Source organism: Pelecanus crispus, chromosome 6 (genome assembly GCF_030463565.1).
Source record: "Pelecanus crispus isolate bPelCri1 chromosome 6, bPelCri1.pri, whole genome shotgun sequence".
NCBI classification, from domain to species: domain Eukaryota; kingdom Metazoa; phylum Chordata; class Aves; order Pelecaniformes; family Pelecanidae; genus Pelecanus; species Pelecanus crispus.
Genome location: NC_134648.1, coordinates 59,045,152 through 59,062,936, shown reverse-complemented (window position 1 = coordinate 59,062,936; position 17,785 = coordinate 59,045,152). Strand labels below are relative to the sequence as shown.

The 17,785-nt window shown below is 39.4% G+C and overlaps 1 non-coding gene across 1 annotated transcript; it reads left to right on the top strand.

Moving 5' to 3' along the window:
- The first annotated feature begins 15,942 nt into the window (after window positions 1-15,942).
- Window positions 15,943-16,019, top strand: TRNAT-AGU (transfer RNA threonine (anticodon AGU)). The gene has a single exon. It is a non-coding gene; the product is annotated as a tRNA-Thr (tRNA).
- The last annotated feature ends 1,766 nt before the right edge of the window (window positions 16,020-17,785 follow it).

Genomic DNA, 17,785 nt, shown 5'->3' with positions numbered 1-17,785 from the left:
GCTCAAAAGAAAAAAAAAGTGTTTTAGGAAGAGCACAGTGTTCAATAGACTCTACTTACTATTAATGTGTGTTTTAGATGGTGAATTGCTATTTTTCATAAGATGAAACAAACTACCAGGGGGAAAAAGAGGGTTTTATTTTTATGTTCTATATCTCTTTTCAAGGCTATTGCTAACGAATGGAGGCAACCAAGAACCATACTGTGAGGTATTGTGTGGCTGTGCTGTAAAATAAAAATTAAATTTGAATTCTTATAATACAAGAGAGGAAAGGCATTACTGTGTTGATTTCTACATCACCTCCTGTAGTAATGAACAGTGGCAGTCCAGGCCCACTCACCAAAGAATTGGGTTTGCATGATGAAGTGCTTCTTTCAAGAGAAAGAAAAATCAGATATGAGATTTTTTACTTTCCGGTGCCACAGGACATTCAGTATCTTACTAGTTCAACAGGTTTTGCTCTCAGCTGCTTGTCAGGGCCTGTACATTGCTTCCATTTTGTTTGGTAACTGTTTATAATTTAACCTGGGATTGGTCTCTTTTATTTGCAAATGGTCTCGGCCTTCTTCAGTTTAGAGTACTATCCATAATTATGGGTCTGTGAGTGTGTGCTCTAATGCTTTATTTACCCGTAGAGTTATGTCTTGCAAGTACAGAACTGTTTGTCCATAAGGACAGCCATGTTTGTGGGTTTTTTGTGGGGATGTCTCTTAGAAAAACCTAAAATACCCCATGGTCAATTTCTGTGGGTTTCTGCATGCATGTTAGAGGCCGGGAGTCAAATCTTGGGCTTGAACACATTGTTTTATTCCAGCTGAGATCAACGGCAGATAGAGGTTTGGCCCCAGGTGTTTAAAGCCTTTCCTTCCTTTTTAACTACAACTTGCCTTATCGGCCCCAAACTGCTTCAAGCTCGTCAGCTTTTAATGGTGGGAAACCGAGTGAGCAACCGACTGAAGCCCTGCCTGCTTCTGGGAAGCTGCTGCTCCTGCCGCTGCTTTGAATGTCTGTCCATGCCGCCTGCACCTCAGCTCCGCTTCCTTGCAACACCCGGCAGCGGCACATGTCCGCCAGCAAAGCTACCCCATCTTTAGTGCACCAAAACCACTTGTTAGATGCACGACAGCGTTCGAGCTGAAGTGCCTGAGCTTTGGCATTTCTTTCTGAGCTGCTAAAAGCTCTCTTTGGAGCCTTCATTTATGTGATTTGTCCCTTTACTTATTTATTACTGAGCTGTCTATGAGCAACTGGAGGAGACAAATCTCATTCTCTGAGGTTTTCAAACTTCTAGAAAGTTATGAGGCAGGACGTTCTGCAAGCTGAAGTCTTTCCTTTTTATTTTTGTTCTAGTTTATTTCTCACTTAGTATTTAATGTTAAAAATTCTTCCCTTTAAAATCATAGTTCCAGTGGCTTGTTTGCTCCAAGCACTAATTCATTCATTTTTGCAGTACAGCTTCAAACTAAGTGGAGGATTTTCAGTTTTCTCTGTTGTTTCTTCCACTTTATTGATAATACTGAAGTAACGTCACTAGCATGCTTTGGTCCTTCTCTTCATACTCCCTGTACTGACAAAGTCAAGCACCCTAAAAACATATACGGACTCTGAAACATGGGACTGGCTTTAAAAAGTAAGATATGTTTCCTTGGTTGTGGGGGTGTGTGAGATTTTAGAGTTTATTCTCACCAAATTTTCAAGTTTTATTTGAGCAATGCATGCTAGAAATGTTTTGGTTTATACTGAGGTTTTATTTTATACTGAGATTTTATTTTATACTGAAATTCCTGTGAAATCACTTGACTCCAGTAGTTATGAGTTTAAAACAATAAAAAAATCACAATGAAATTCTGACAACTGTCAGTAGGTCTCCCAGGTCAATAAGCAGAATTTTTCCATAAAGACACATTAAAAAAACCCAAAAGGACAATCCATTTTATAGTTTGTATTCAGCATTGCCGTTTTGATAAAAAAACTAGTGTCTCTTTGTAGCCTAGTACTCCTAATTTTTAAAGAACTTCACCAAGTCCATTTTAGTTTACTTCTGTCCTCTGGTTTGCTTCACTCTCTTAGTTTAGAGAGGAGTTTCAGCAGTGGCTATATCTTCTGATTTGCCCAGATCTGGTCATTCTGATTTGGTATGTAATTTCTGTATTTTTGAATGAGTCATTTCTCCTGAGTATTACAGTGCTATTCTTTCAGTAAGAAAACATCTTTTTCTTGTCCTCTACTGTGCCCATTTGGAGGTTAGTAAGAAAAGTTGGACTGTTAAATAAAACTTCTGCTGTCCACAGGCATTATGTTTGCAATGTCACCCTGGACCAGGGGGTTCAGAGAGGTAATAACCTACTAAGACATCCACAGTAATGTTTCTAGTTTGCCACCACTGGTAGAGGTGTTCATGTAGTGTAAACATGAACATGTCCTCTCTCTGAGTCCCACCGAGCTAATGCAGGACAGGAGGGGTAATGAAAAGCATACATTTTGATCTGGCTGAGAATGAAACTACAGTATTATTTCTTTGCAGAGTCATAGTACAATGTCTTTTTCTGCTCCTTCAGTCAGGAACACAGCATTATGACCTTGTTGGGCCATGTTTAATCATTCACATTTCAGAGAAGAGGGTTTTTTTCCTTTGGTAAGGGCCTTTTCTAATTACCAGAGAACACAAACTCTGGTCTGCCTCAGGAATGTTTAACGTTCCAGCTTGGAAAGCAAATTAAAGAAGAGCTCCAAATATGTAAAAATCACATTGGATAACAACAAAGAAAACAGATTCTTATAACACACAATAAAGCCAGGCCATGAAGAAAGATAGCAACACAGAAATATTGAGACTCACGTGATGCCAAATTACCAGCCACTCTCCTCTGCCCGTTCAACCAGAGACCCAATATCATGGCTCTTCATGGAAGGGACCAGAATTAATGTATATACAACTCAACCCTCTGAAATACAGTGACTGAAACAAATATGACTAGGCAGGTAGAGGGTGCAGTAAGCGAGCTGAAGTGTCAAAAAAAATTAAGAAGCTTAAAAAAAAAAAAAGCTTGACATCACTAAGGAGACAGAAACTCTCTACAATATAGCAATTCGCTGCACATGGAAACCTCACCTTCAACGATCTTTATAGTCTATATGGTGTATATTATTTACATCTGATCATTCAGTTTAGTAAAACAAAAAAGCACCATCTGCCCAAACCGCACTTTCCTTCCAGGAAATTGAAATGAGAACGGATGTTGTCTTTTGTGCTTATTTTCATTCTTTTTCATGTTTAACTCTTAGTACAGTCAGTATATGCTCAAAAAGAAATGTAAACCAATATATTCCTTAGCCACTTTTTCCCAGTGCACACAGCAAAGAGAAAAAAAAAAAAAAAGACAAGACAAGCATAGAAACATCAAAAAAATCCGACCTGAAATAGATTTCCATGCACAATTATTGCAATTAGAACATGGGGACACTCATTGCCTATGTTCCTTGGCAGCTGTTTTTTCCTATAAGGCATATAGTCAACCACATAGGAGACAACAGCACAGGAGAATAGTCAATTAATCAGGGAGTTATCATTCCTTAGAACAAGATACATGATCTACCTTTGAGATTTCTGAAGTGTTAGAGATAACAGAAATCCCCATCTTTCCTTCCATCCCCCAAATAAGCAGGGTTTTGTGCTTATGTACTTAAGCATATATGTCAAAAAGGTGAAGAAGAAAGGCTTATAGCTATATTTTGATGTATAAGCATGTCAGTATAGTTACATAGACTGAGCTGTTGTGGTAGCTAGAATTTTTACTGCAGGTCTCAGAAAATTCTTCAACATCTGCCTGTCCATTTTTTTTTTTTTAATGTTGCTATTCCTTGTGTAGTTAAAATTAAGGAGTAATGTGCCTATCAGACATAAATAGTCAGGCTGCAGTCATATTCTCCAGGGAACGCTGTTCTTCCCATACTTTTTACAGAAAGTGTCTGTATATATGCAGTTTAATCCTCATGTTTGTCTGATCATCTGTGAGTGTCTATGAAGTGAGGAGGAAGGATGATGAATTGCCTCTACGCTCCTCACCACCCTGGGGTAACCAGAGACTGTTTTTGGCACCCAGTTTAAATGAGGATAGCCACAGATCTGCTCAAACCTACGCAATAACTACAGCAGCTTACTCACTATGAGCTTCTCTACTGATTCACTAGCTGGCATGCTTTGTCGTTAATTGAGCCTCCCCCTATGTTGGACATCACCCCTTCTTCACTAGATGTTAAGGTTTCCACCGCTACGTGCCTATGTATTAAGTACACCTCCTAGTGGCTGTGGAATGGGAAGCCAGAAATGGCTCAAAAAACAGCACAGAGCATGCACTGAGTGAATGACAGTGGTGAACCAATGGACATGTCTTTCCCCTTGCCCTTCTGGCTTGTCCACTTTTTCTTTGGCAGAAATGTTAGCATGTGATAGATGGTTAAAGTCCAAGTTACCATTCACAATGTTTTCAGGGATTGGTTTCAATATAAAAAATGACCAACTACTAATTTGGGGTTTTCATGAGAATGGTAATTGCAATCCCAAGATGTTTTGCACCAAAACCAAAAATTTCTTCTGGTAGCAGAAGAGGACTTCTTTGGGAATATGGTCCATTGGGTAGTCTGGACTGCAAAAGTTTGTTTTCAGTGCCTGTTTTGTTGCAACCATCCTGTATGACCCCAGACATTCCTCTGAGGATTTTTGTTCCTAAATGGTGCAACACAGGTCCTGAAGAAATACCTCAACAAACCAAAAAGCAAAATATATTAGCACAGACACAAACCCATACATCACACCCTTACTGCTCATAACACCGATGCCAGATATGGTCTCAGTCTCTCTGGCTCAAATCCTAAAAAGTATTTGAAACAAATTAGGTGCCTAAGTACTTTTGAGATGTAGGCTTCTAGGTCTTCATTTCCCATGTCTAAAATACAGATAATAGATGCTCTTCCTTACCCAGATGGCCTCAGGATATTCATTAATCACATTAAGATTGTGAGGTGCTCAGCTACTATAAATAGCAGAGTTGCATGAGCTCCAAGATGGTGGTTACCTAGGAGATACATGGATCAACACATCTCTACTTTGCCCCGACGTTCCTTGGGGATGACATGGCCATGCTTTTTACTGATCAGCACCTCCAGGTTTTACTGCTGCTCTGGCCAGCGCCAAAACCACAAGTAGAATATGGTTACAGGAGACGTAAAAGCTGCATCTTCTAATTTGCTGAATTTCCCCTTCCTCTCTTCCCTATCAGTGTAATAAGTCTCAATGCTCTGCATTATGAATTAATAGGCTTTAAAATGCCCTTTTGGAAATTTTAACATTTTCATTTTCAATTAGAGTAGTGCAAAACAAAAAGTCTGCAAAGCTACCTACTTCTATGCTGCTCTTTAGCTCAATGATAAACAACCCTGCTCATTTAAATCAATTTTATGTAAAAACAACAGCAAAGGCTGAGTGCTTTGCATGTGGAGAACCTTCTTGATGGAGAAAGCGTGTACCAGAGAAGAGCAGAGAATGGGACTGCCTGTCTAATCGGGATGTACCACTGTACTGAGAATTGCTCAGATCTATGGTATAGACCCTGAGCTGTTAACAGATATCCTTCTTTAGCTACAAGACTGTGCTTTTGGAGTAAAGAAGATCACAACTCCATCTGTACTGTTGCTGTGATGTACTGAGTGGGAGTTGTGTGCAGGACAGTGAGAACTGTGAAGTTCGAAAGTGGCCATGGATTTATTATAAAGAGAACTTGAGCTGTTTGGTTTTTTTTTTTTTTTTAATCCTATGTTGAATGAAGCTTTTAAAGTTTTTGATGTGCTCGGTTAACTATCTGAAAAATTGTTTTCCATTTTCACCACCTTTTTTACTTCTTTTAAGCAGAATCTCAACAGCAAAAATATCATGAAATGTGGCTTTTTTGGTGATATTTCTGACTAGAAGGGGAAAAATCTGGTGAGAAAGACTAATAATATGAAGTTTATATGCCAGTATCCCAAACTCAGTTGGTGCCATTGCTCATTCTAACCCTGAACTCTTCCTTTTGAAGGTTGATAGGACTGATCTTAAAAGCAAGGGTAGACCCTAAAGAAATTCATAGCGATGGTCTGAAACTCCTTAGCTGAATTTTATGGATGTTTCTAATGGAGAAATTCAGAGATTCAAAGTCGTTCTGAATGTTGATGTGGATGTGGATCTGGTTCTGATGTGATTTGCAGCTCCTTATGGAAGAATGTAAGAAAACACTTCTGGGCCACACCAGCAGCCTGTCCAGCTCCATTACTCTGTCCCCAGGCACAGCAATCGGTACTGCTGTTTAAGGAAATCCCACAAACCTGGCTGCATTCCGCAATCCAGTCCCATCCACAATGATTGGATTAAGGCTATTAGAGGGTACACCTTCACTTAATCCTTTTAGCATCCCTTCATGGACCTGTGGTCCATAATAAAACAGCCAGATTTAAAGCCCCTTAAAAAAAGAAGTCCTCTAGGGGAAACACTGACAAGTTCCTTTAGTCTGCTAGCACTGTTGGGTGCTGCTTTAATAAAGGAACTCCAGTCATACTGTGAAGCTAGAGCAATGCATGACTGCGATATCACTGTCATGTGAATGAGCTGTCCCAGTACTGCAGAGTCTGCTCTTTACTGTACGCAGAGACACATCAATACTGAATATAGTGTGTTAGCAAAACAGAATGGAAATCTTTTAGGTGAAGAATGGCTTCACTGATTGCTTTGCTCTACCAGAATGGGGTGTGTTTTCAGGCATTCTGATAAATGTGTGCTATTTTTCAGCCATTCAGTGTGAAGTGCTGTAGGTTTCATATAAACTTTTATTGCTCACCACAGGCGTGGAAGGATTGATTACATTGTTTGGGGATTTCCTAACTTCTGAGACTGCCTCTTTAGCCAGCCTTAATACATTGTAAGGAGGGAACAAAATGCTATAGTTCCACTCGGTAGCCTGCTTTCTACCTTTGCATTTTTAGGATCAGCCCATCTGGTTTGGAATAGGATAGCCAACAGCCAGCCTCATCCACATACCTTCTGAATATCTCCGATGCCTGAGGGCAGCTGGATTGTTAGTGATGAGTACAACGGTGTCCTTATACAACTATGGGGAATGAGGGACAGAATTTAAGGGTTATTTCATGTTACTACTTATGCTTTTGTTTAGCTGGGACCATTGCTGAAAACGAAGCAGAAGCTTCACCTTGGAATTGGGGTGCTACTGATGTGTGTGGTGTGCAAGCAAATTTCGGTGCATCTATGTTGAAATCTGCATAGTGTAGGGGCAATCAACAGCATATAATAATTATTTTGAGGCAAGCAGCATAACATGCTTGGGTGGGGGCCCCTCCAAGTGGGGCAAACTCATGCTGAGCCCTGACAGTTAACTCTTAGCAAATTTGTGAAATACTTTATGGTTTCTGAACCAGTTATCAGAGAGATCACCTCTCTCTCCAATTCTGACTTAATGAACTAGTCTGTTTTCACCCATTCCTAAGTAGCCTTTCCATTGTCAGATCTCAGGCTTACTAGAACTCAGTTTTACCAGTTCTTAGGTCACATACTGAGCTGGGCATTTTTCTTTCCTTTATATTAATTTTTCTTTATCTCTGGGCACAAATCTAAAAAAATAAGCTTGTATAGTGACCTAAATTTCTTGTAATTTCTACTAGGACTGGTTATAGCCCTCACAAAGCCACTGACCTGAATTTCAACTACCTTAGAACTTGAATCTACTCCAACTGTACTGTCGTTTCATGCAGGATTCTTGTCACCAGTATTTGCTAGCTATGTGGCGCCCTATTCTATTCTTGATTACTGGGCAAATGTCAGGAATATCTCCCTTAAAATGAATGTTGCTTTCATTGGTGAAAATCTAGCAAAAGGAGACTGGCGCCCTAGGCATTATGAACAATACAGGCTTTCAATAAATAAATAATTCAATTCAATTAAAACAAATGTCTGCCCTGATGTACCATAGTTTCTAATTTCTTTAATAAGCATTCTTGGGAAGTGTTTATGGGAAGTGATCCTCAATGAAAGCTTCAAGGAAGGTTCTGTAAGAAAGCAGAAGTTATGGAGCCATCTTACTTTCGTGCCAGGAGAGAGTCACATAAAGGTTCAAGAGAAATCCATCTCAGAATAAGCCTGCAGAGTTCATGTTGTGTATGGAAATGTAGGCTTGGGCTACAGGTACATATGTGACACTCCTTCCTGGAAAGGCTCTGCTCAAAAGGGACAGTGGGCAAAGAACAAGATAAGGAGCTAGGGAATGATGTAAATCCTGTGCTACCGTGTCTACTGGTGGCCTTAGCCATGTGCAAAGATGTAGATGCACTGAAGGTTTTCATAGCAGCCTTGGCTAGCTCTGTGCACTCCAGGCGTCCCGTCAGGGAAGCTACAGATGCAGACACAGCCCACTAGACAGCAACATGCTGGCCAACTGGCTCTGCAACTGTCTATTTAAGTCCATGAGCCTAATGTTTCCTACTGGCCTCTGAAGGTTTAGAGACAGCCTTTGTGCACAGACATGGGGATAGAGTTTATGCTCTGTCTACTGGCCTGGGAACAGGATTTTCCTCATACATTCTTGGCATCTTTATTACCTTCAAACCAATTCCTATACCACTAACTCAATCCAAAAAGCAGGGGGAGAATGTGACTCAACAGACTTGCATTAAAAACCCCTGGGGGAGGTTCACCATTCTGTTTTTCTGCCTGAATAGATATGTGGGAGGGTAACAGTGTGTTGAAAAGTGAGAACATTTAGGGACATAATCTTCCCAAGAGTGATCACTCACACTGCCTACCAAAGCGGCTTGAGGGCAGAATCCGGCCCTTAAATATTGTCAGACATTTGGGCAAACAAAAACAGTTTAGCTCAAACTGCCCCTGCTTTTTCTTCTCAGAAAGTGCTCAAAGATGTCAATTTTTGAAAGTAAAACCTGGGTGAGTGATCAGATCCTTACCCTCCCTTTTCTTTGAGGAGAGATTTATGGTCCCACTTGAAACCAGCCATCAACTCAAACTGAGATTCACATGATGCAAACTAGACCTGGGCTGAAGCCTCAAAACTCAGATCTGGATCTAGTTGTCAGATGGTGAGACTGGGGATGGGGTAACAACCCACCTGATCCAAACCCACATAAATCCATATCGCTCCCAAATTTTTTAAAAACTCATCAATACACCATACTGATTTCAGCTGATAGGAATTCCTTTGGGTGTTTTTCATGAGATTAATTTAATCTTGTCCCATCACTATTTACTCATCGCATGCTGCCTCACATCGGTGTGTGATCCTCTCTACAGAAAGTCTTCACAAAACCCTAAAGGAAGTAGTTCATCTGTACAATGTGCAATATGCTACAGCCAGTGAAAGGGGAAAAGAAGAAAGAGAGAAAGAAAGCAGAGATGCAGGGAAACTGGTGCTATTTCTTGCCATACAAAGGGTTGCCAAGTACTTTTCATTTACATAGATGACTTAATGATGATTGTATGATATTTAAAATTACTGCCACCCACCAGAGATGCATTAAAACTTTTATCAATATGTCTCTTACTATCTATTTGACTGTAAAAATGCAGAGATCATTGGGAAAAAAATAGCTTGTTGCCTGTCACCAAAAACCAACTCTGTGACCTTTCTAGATCAAAAAAAAAAAAAAAAAAAAAAAAAGCAGCAACAAAACCCCTTCTACTAGTATCAACATGATTTAAATTTACATGAACAAATAAGCTGTTTCACAAAATGGAAACAAGTAATAAACTAGGACGAGAACTGTGACCAGCCTGGGACCTCTTAAAGACCCCTCTGGACCTGGCAGGAGCCTGCCTTTTCTGTCTCAGGGACAACCCCCCACACTGGTCTAATTACCTTTCTAAATTCATATCTAGAACCCCAGGGTGCCTCATGGGATTAAGCACAGTATGCTTTGCAAATTGAAAATAAGATAGCTGTTAGGAATATATACTTGCCTCTATGATTACAGCAACAAACAATGGCAAAACATTAATTTACATCTATTATAACGGTGAAACGAAGCCCAGGATTTTCTTCGTGTTATAGGCAAGAGATAAATTTGCGAAGGTGAGATTCTAAAAGGTGTAGGCTCTAATGAGGGAGATTCTCTTGCAGAGCAGGTAACTAGCAGGATGGCATCAACTCAAAGTTATGAGGATTCAGTATATCATTAAATTTATTTACCATAAAATGGATTGAGGTTTTTTTAAATAGTAAAACTATTCACAGGGAGACAAAGTTTATATATATCTGTGGGGTGAAAGGCATTTGTGGGGGGTGAAACAGTGCGGAGCGGTTGCAACAGCAATCCAGTCATGCCTGGGTCTAGTATTTTTAAAGGTGTTTTATCTGGTAGGAATGAATACAGCATTTACAAATTGAAAATAACTCTGTAAACTCAGATAAGATTGTCTTGGTAATATTTTACCAAGGAAGCAGCTCACCACTGCTTACTTTCAATTAGCCATCTAAATCATAGCCTATACAAAAAGCAATCCCTGCTGCCTTGCAATAAAAAAAAAGTAAGTTAGACTAGTTCCTAAGCGTTTTGATTCATGTTGCTGAATATGGAAGATCTGTAATCTTCTCCTTGGAGTCTATAGTCTAATGTAACTGCTTGAAAGTACTTTCCTTCTGCTGCTGGCAAAGATATTTTTTTCTGAAATGAATGGTGATTCATTATAGATAACCCTTCCCGATTAATTTTGTTTTGACTTTAACTTCAGAATAAGAATATAAGCAGTAAAGTAGCTTCTCCCCAGATAGTAACTATGCTGTTATTTTTGGACCGTATTGTAGTTGCTGTCGAGAGAAGCCTAAATTTAGAAGAAAAAAAAGAAGTTGATTGTCATCAAAAGTTTTAGCTCTATGATAAAAAGTGGTATTTTATTATTATTACTTGTCTGTGATGAATAATAAATAAGCAAGTTCCTTGGAATCAGTATTCAACTTCACTGGCTTCTGTCTACATAATCCATAGAACTAACACTCTTGGAGGGCTGATTGGTCAAACTGAACAAGTTTAATTTGTATCTACACATTTCCAGTGGTCCATGGGTAATAAGATGGTAAATTTGAGGAGACCAAGTACAATGGCATAGGAGCCCTTGCTGTGGACAGTGACTTTGTGACGGTCTGATGCTGCATGAGAATGAGAATTTTGACAATTTCAGTAATGTGAAGAGATAGTTAAAACCCTGAAAATTAGACATAGCTGTTGTAAATCACTGTATGTAACATTTTTCAGCAGCTAAATTTGGTTCATGACTTTGTCTGTAAATCAGTTTCCCTTCCTTCTCTCTGCCTGTTTTTTTGACTAAGATTCTGTTTATTTTTGCCCAGTTCTTCAATATCTATTGTGGGCTTTTTCTCATTTCTGTTGAGAAGCATTTAACCTGACCTTACTGGCTGCACACTGACTTGAACCTGTCACCTATTGTGGTTTTTTTCTTTGTTTGTTCTGTGTTTTTCTTTATACAGGGAGGATATACAGACCATCTGTATGTCTGAGTTACCAGCAAAGATCCACTAGCTTCACCAACAAGGAGGAAATTTCTTTCAAAGAAATACTGAAGTTAAAAATTAACTGTGTGCCATTACACAATATTTATAACATAGTGTATATAAAGGCTTTTGGAAAGCTGGATGCTATCAATTACACCTGAATGATTTTACTTGCCTTCATAAAAGGACGAATGGTGCATGCACCTCCCTGAAAGCTGTTAGCCCCAGGCAGGAAAGGAGTTTTTCACTCTCCATCATTGTCTTTGATTTGATACTGATTTACTACTAGCTAAGCACATGTCCAGCATTTTAAAGCTGGTGAAGAGTCCCACTGAAGTCAAGGGGCTTGATGTACGCTGGGATTACTCCATGCTGAAAAGTCAGGTTGATGTTTCACAGTCTTGAAGAAAGATCTAATTATTGAAGCATAATTTGATGAGTAACTTGGTCACTTAGGACAAGGATGAGCCTACCTTTCTTTTCTATGTTTAAAGGCAACATTTTTTTGTGTGTGTTATCTTTACCTAAAAGATTTATAATTTACAGTAATGAATTGGATATTTTAGCTTTAAACAAAAATATTTTTTACATAAATCTTCAGACACGACTGAAAAAGAAGCCCAAGTCCACGGAACCAAAATTCTGCTACATCTGTGGATTCTCTAAGGTTTTGGCCTACCTGCATCATTTTGTCCCATGCCTTCACTGAAGCTCCATCTACAGCTGCAGGTGAACCCATTGCTCAGCCTATGTTAGTAGTTTCTCCTCCTGCAAAGAAGCTGAAAACATCTAAAATATTGCTGGGAGTGCTAAGTGCAGTGCACCTTGCGAAGTTTTTGCTTGTTAGCACTGGCCATTTTCAGACACAGTCATTGATCACCACCAGCACCAGTAAAGGGTCAGGTATGTGGTGCAGACAGGCTTCATCTGATCCTAACACATACGAACTGCTGTTTGCTTGCTGTGTTGCTTTCATAGCGCACAGGAGCATTTTATAAAATCAGAGACAGGCAGGGGGAGCACCTATGAAAATGCAGCAACAATTTATTTTATAAAGAATTTTTGTAAGTCTCATGAAAAACTGCAGCCCATGAGCTGCTATAAATATTACACTGCAGATGTTTGGAAAAAACCTGTTCACTTACAGGATACACAGAGCTAATTCCTGCAGAAAATTTAGTTAAAAAGTGGGAGGAACTAGGACGGATGAGTTGACCCAGGCTATTACATTTGGTAATATTTTTACTTATTCACTGATCTGATTTCAGCTATCCTTTTTCTGTCTTTTTTTTTTTTTTTTTCCTGAAAAACAGCTATTCACACTGAAGTGAAATAGAAGTGGAATATTTTACATATGCCATAAACTGAGCTATAGCACAGCCATCCAGCTGTGATCTTTCCTGTACCTGAGCAATGTCTCAACAAAATCCCATGTGTGTGTGTCTCTGTATGTATATGTATATATATGGACAGATTTGTACCAACTCTGCATTGTTACACTTGACTTACTCTTTTTTTTAATTATGTAAAAAAATCACATTAAGCTGAATCTAATTACTGCAATGTATATTAGAAGCAGGGCACCATCAAAATTTTATTTAAATTAATCAGGTTTTGATTTAAGATATTAAATTCAAATTAATCATGTAAAAATGGAAATGATCCTTGACGTGCTTCCAGCTGTGACTTCAGTCTGTTTTCTCGTGTGAGTCACTTTCGGGATGTCTTGGGGGGAACATTACGAAAATTCACGCCGGTGCTATTTCAATTAGAGTTATTTAGCAGGACAGATGTAAAGAATACGGTATAATTAAGAAGGAGCTGATGACACGGCTACAGATTTTCAGGATCAAAAAAAAACCTGTTAGTGAAAATTGACTACTGGTCATGTAGTCCAAGTTCAAATATGCTGGGGTTAAGCACTCATTAATGATAGAATGAGGTCTTTAGATAGACCGTTGGACTCTTTCTCTGGAGCAATCTGCAGAATTCTGCCCTGGAAATAACTTTGAAGCTTCATTAGCAAGCAGATGATACCTGATAATATAATTCTAAAATTCTTAAAATAATTTTCCTCCCCCTGGTGCCTAATCTTTTCTGGACAGCTAACTTCAAAGGCCTTCAGAAAAACCTGGAAGTGGCATATAAATGCCCATGTAAGAGCACATACACACAGAGATACGTATATGCATACACTCAAAGCATTGTTAAACTCCTGATGAATACGAGCTGCCAGGAATACTGTAATTTCTTCTAGTGCTGTTTGAGCAGAATTAGTCTGTGCTACCTGCACGCTTCCTGACTGAAACCAATAAAGAGGATGGGGGCTTTCCCCCATAGAGGCCTGACTTAGTATTTATTTATAACTCTTTTTACTGTCAGTATTTCCACTGTGAAAAGTGATCTGCACATTGTTTCTTTATTCAAGAGTAGGGTGACACAAACATTTTTTTCACATGTGCCGCAATGCTATGCAGCATAAACTTTGGAAGTTATTTTACAAATTCTTTTACCTGAAATTATATCTCCCAGGTAAAGCTCTCACATTTTCCAACATGAAAAAAGATCAGAGAGACTACAATCTGTTCCTTCTTGTACTCATAGATCTCCCAAAAATATGTGTATTTAAACATGCTTCTTATGGTTGCTATCCAGGGCTCTCAGTATCTGTTCCCCTCCTACTGAGTAATAGTAAAAGCCAAGTTAAATTTAAAAAATGCACAGTACATACTGTACACCCATAATTATAGATTAAATATTGATCTCCATGGTGTTTTTTCCATGCTTTTTTTCCCACATCTCTTGCAATCTTTCTCTTCCCTCAGTAATGTCCCATTGTCACTTCCTTCTGCAAAGTCGCATACAACTGGAAATATCTTCTGCAACCAAAACCATCGGTTTTAACTAAAAAAACCCCACAGTGGATGACAATGAAATAACTTAAATATCCAGCTCTCTATATCTGGCAACATCCTCCAGGAGTGGATCCTAGAATCTGTAGAAGCTTTATTTGCTCGTTCAGGGATGCCATACACTTCAGCGAGGAGCTGTACCTAAAGGAGGAGCAATGCACCAGACCAAGCATGCCTGGCTATCCGTAGTGGATGGAAGTAAAGAGCATATTACACTTGCCACAGCTTACCTATTATGCAGATTTCAAGGCAGGAAACTGTCTGCAAAACAGATATACAGTGAACATAAACTTTTTTGTTATTGTGGTAGTTGATCATGTTGTTGTTACAGTTGGAGGAATAATATGATTCATTGATGGTTTCTGCTTCCCACTCGTAAGATATAAACCTACATAATGATTGTTCTTTAATAGTATTTAAAGATATTTTTAAAACAAACTGTGTGGGAGTTTAACATAATAATGGTTTCAGTTTTTCAGGAAACACTTTTTGGAGAAGTGTATGACTCTTTAAATATTAAAAATGGCTGCTCATAAGAAACATGAATGTAGAAAGTAATTTGTTAGAAAGGATGTGATAAAAATATGCTCAATTTATGCGTTTGTCCTTTTTAAATTTATTTTTTCTTTTGGCATAACAGCTGGAAAGAACAATTTTTTTTTCTGTGAGCTAGGCTATTGCCTGGATGACTGAAATGCATTTTCCCACGAGAGATGCACAGGTTCATTTCCCATCTGGGTTTTTTTACCCTCCTGTTTCTTTTTTCTCCCCAACTCCTCTCCTCCAGGACCAGAGCTTATTGATAATGAACGATAAGTTTCCATTGATATAGCCGCATACACACCGAAGAGATTATACTGAACACAGCAGTGCTCCGTGTGAAGTACAGATTAGCCCAAAGATGTTCGCCTATTTCTCAATCCTTCATCTAGGCCTGCGTGGGGGGGTTCCAGTAACCGTCAGGACTCATTTGTAGGATGAAGACACAAGGAGTTCGGACTGGCTTCTCTGGTCAATTAGGAACTGGGGCTGATGATCTCAGGAGGGAAAGCTCAGATTCCTGTCAAGCCCCTGCAGAGAAGACAGGTGGGAGGGGGAGCACAGAAGTGGGGTGAGAGGAGCACAGAAGTCCTCGGGGCAGTGGAGGCTCATTCCTTACCAGGGGAACTTGGCCTTGTGCATACGGTAAACATGGGATTACTCACCGATGCCCCTGCTGTCACCAAGCCAGTAAACCCGTGGCATTTGTCAGTGAGGTATTATGTGTTGCCTGCATAAGGGTAAAGGCTAAAAGCCCAAATTGTAGGGAAGTTGTGTTTTAATGAAGGCTGAAACACTGGTCTGGGACTTCATCTGACGATGCTCAATCCACGGATCTTTCACACATTTCTGATGCTATTCCATGGCATTTGCATAACTTTTCTCAGTTCCCTATATGTGGAATAATGTCCATAGGAGGAATATGACCGGCAGGGTTAGCTCAGTTGGTTAGAGCATGGTGCTAGTAACGCCAAGGTCACCACAGGTTCGATCCCTGCTCACTGCAGGGGGGTTGGGCTCAATGATCTCTCAAGGTCCCTTCCAACCCAAAAGCATTCTATGATTCTATGCCTTTCCTGTTTTTCTTACTTGTCTCTTTCCAGCGCGGTTAGACTGTAAACTCCGCGGCAATCTAGGACTATGCATTTCTCAGTGCATTGTGTACCAAGGCTCCGTTAAGCCTAGGGACAGTAATGTATGCAAATAATATTGATGATAAACACTATTAGTTCTGTACCATCTCAAAATTATCATGACTAACATCTTTATGGAAAGATGGAAATATTTCTGGAAAATTTCTGGAAATATTTCACAAATGGAGACTTTCTAAATCAGAGAGATATTCAGTGGCTTGTCCATGGCCTTAACATAAGTCTATGAGAGGGCATGGCTCAGATCTCTTGATTTCTGGTGTTTCCTCTTAATTTTGAAACAATTACTATCAAAATATTTTCTGTTAGTACATTTTTAGTTCATTTATTTGCCTTAGCTAAAATGTATAAGCTGTTGGATATTTCTCATTGGTTTGTAACTACAGTGTGACAGATGAAGGTGTAAGGTGTCATGGGACTCTGGAACTGATATGAAACATGGTTAGTATGTAAGAAAATTATATATGAAAGTTTTGACTTTTGCAGCTGGACCCTTATCCAGTGGATGTGTTGAGGTGTTTCTCTCCAGAGGCCATTACCAGAGGCACTTGGGCTGACTCAGCAGAAAAATCTGGTACTTTGGGAGAACCCTCCTGAGAAAAAGAGGTGCTGCAAAGGTGAAACCTGCATTTTTACCAGTCCTGCCTTGTTGGAGGCAATTTGTGTCTTTGTGTACGAGAAGCACGTCAGCTAAAGTTGTAGTTGTGTCTCATCTCTGGATAACTGTGTTTGCTGCCTCTTTTTGTGCAGCATAATAAGATTTGGCCCTTTTAGTCTATGCTTTCATTCCTTCTAAGGCAAGAAAGAAATGACACATAATATCTTACAGAGCAGACATGCTAATTTTGAAAGTGATTTTCCAGGCAACTGAACATGTCCCACAGGTTCCACCTGGGAACTGAATGTTTATGGCTAACTTTGGAAAAATCTTTTTTAGGCTACTGGGAGATGAATATGCCTGTATAAATGCGTATTTTAGTGGCCCCACAGAGCTCCCCCTATGAACTAATTAAAGACAGTTTCAGAGGACAGGTCCTCACTTACCAGCTGTGAACACACAGTACGCAGTGCCAATGGAAGAGCCTGGGTGTGTCAGCAAAAAGCAAGCAGTGGGCTAATTACACTGAAAGAATCTGCACATTCAGCACACCTTAGCCAGCTCTGTACGAAAAATTGACATAGCACAGCACCTAAACCATCCAAAATACTGAGCTTGACTGTTAATTACAAATCAGGTCCCTAATTCCAGCCCACTCTGGTCTAAGGAGCAATAAATATTGACACAGAGTAGAAGTCAATGCTGCAAGCCTTTCCACTGTGGACAGCTAAACAGGCAGTGTAGCCAATTTTCCAGGCTTCATCAGGAATCATGCCATTATTGTTGTTGTTATTAGCACCTGTAGGATTAAAAGGAAAAAAAAATCTTTATTTTAACAATATGAGCATTTCTAGCTTTCCTATTTGCCAAGAACAGTTTGAAAAAGGAACCATGAAAGGTTCAATAAATTATTTTCTTTTTTAAGCCAATATTGAAGATGGGCTTTGAAAATATTGTGATTTCTACACCAGAGCCACGTTCTTTTGGGAGCTGATTCTGGGTTTTTGAATTTTGATGGCTGGC